The sequence below is a fragment of the Lactuca virosa genome, chromosome 4, assembly GCF_052849685.1.
Source record: "Lactuca virosa cultivar CGN04683 chromosome 4, Lactuca_virosa_CGN04683_v6, whole genome shotgun sequence".
NCBI lineage: Eukaryota > Viridiplantae > Streptophyta > Magnoliopsida > Asterales > Asteraceae > Lactuca > Lactuca virosa.
In genome coordinates, this window is record NC_136429.1 from 456,763,484 (window position 1) to 456,764,892 (window position 1,409).

Below are 1,409 nucleotides of genomic sequence, written 5' to 3' on the forward strand. Positions count from 1 at the left end.
AAGGAACTCGACGAGTCAAGAGTCGAGGTCAACATGGACTGTTAACCTTGACTGTGGACCCTGAACTTGACCTTGACTTTGACCAGGGTTGATCTAAGAGTATTTATGGATTGTGTTAAGTTAATCACTTGATGATTATAGGCAGTTGAGAAGGAGCAGCATGTGGGATATATTTGACTTCAGTTTACCAGTTCAACATTCGAGAGGTGAGTCTTCTCACCATACCAATGGGTCTAAGACACCAAGGTCGGCCCATTTTATATGGTTATGTTTGTATTGCATGGAAGACCTCGGGGGTAGCCTGTGGCGATTGGATATAAGACCATGTGGGGTAGCCCATGGCATTCCCAGGTAAAGACCATGTGGGGTAGCCAATGGCATTCCCAGGTAAAGACCATGTGGGGTAGCCCATGACATTATGGTTTAAGACCCTGGGGGGGAGCCCATGGCATCCTTGCAGGTTTATGAATTGTTATGTGTATATGCTTTTGTGATTTATGATATGTTGTCTGATTATGTATGTTGTTGCATGAAAGACCCCGGGGGTAGCCCGTGGCAATTAGATGTAAGACCATGTGACGTAGCCCATAGCATTCCCAGGTAAATACCATGTGGGGTAGCCAATGACACTATGATATAAGACCCTGGGGGAGCCCACGACATCCTTACAGGTTTATGTATGCATGGCTGATGTGATATAGGTAGCTTTTTTAGCTAACAGGATATGTGTTATATGGATTGTGTATGGTATGCTATGGGGAAAGGCAAGGCGTTACAACACATGATTACGTTTCTCCCGGTGGCACCTTGTATTGGTCCCCGATTGTTTTTGAGGATATCAAACCAAAAGTTACATCAATATATGATTCATATGGTGAAGCAGTAACAATGTATAGAAAATATGCATTAGAATCTGGTTTTGATGTCAGGCTTGGAAGAGTTAAAAAAACGAAATACGACATTATTACAAATAGACATCTGGTACGCAATCGGGAAGGTAATCAAAATACTAGTAAAGTAGATACTCTAGACATTCAGCATGATAAGACTCAAAGAAGGAAAGATTTATTTAGGAGGGATTGTAAAGAGAAAGTTGTTCTAGATATAATTCTAGGTACTCTTAAATATTTCGTGAGTGATTTTGTCGAGCAACATAATCTCGAGTTGTTTAGCAAGGGCAATATGCACTTATCTCGTATAAAGAGGAAACTTGATTATTCCTAAGAAATTTCCATTCATAAATTGTCAAAACAAAATATTGGTCCTGTAAAAGCACATAGACTGTATAGTGCTCTTCAGGGCGGTCCTTCGTTTTGAGGTGGATTGGTTTCGGATTTCAAGAATGCTAGGAGAAATCTTAATTGTTACATAGGTGGGAGGGATGCGAAATTCCTTGTTGACAAGATGAA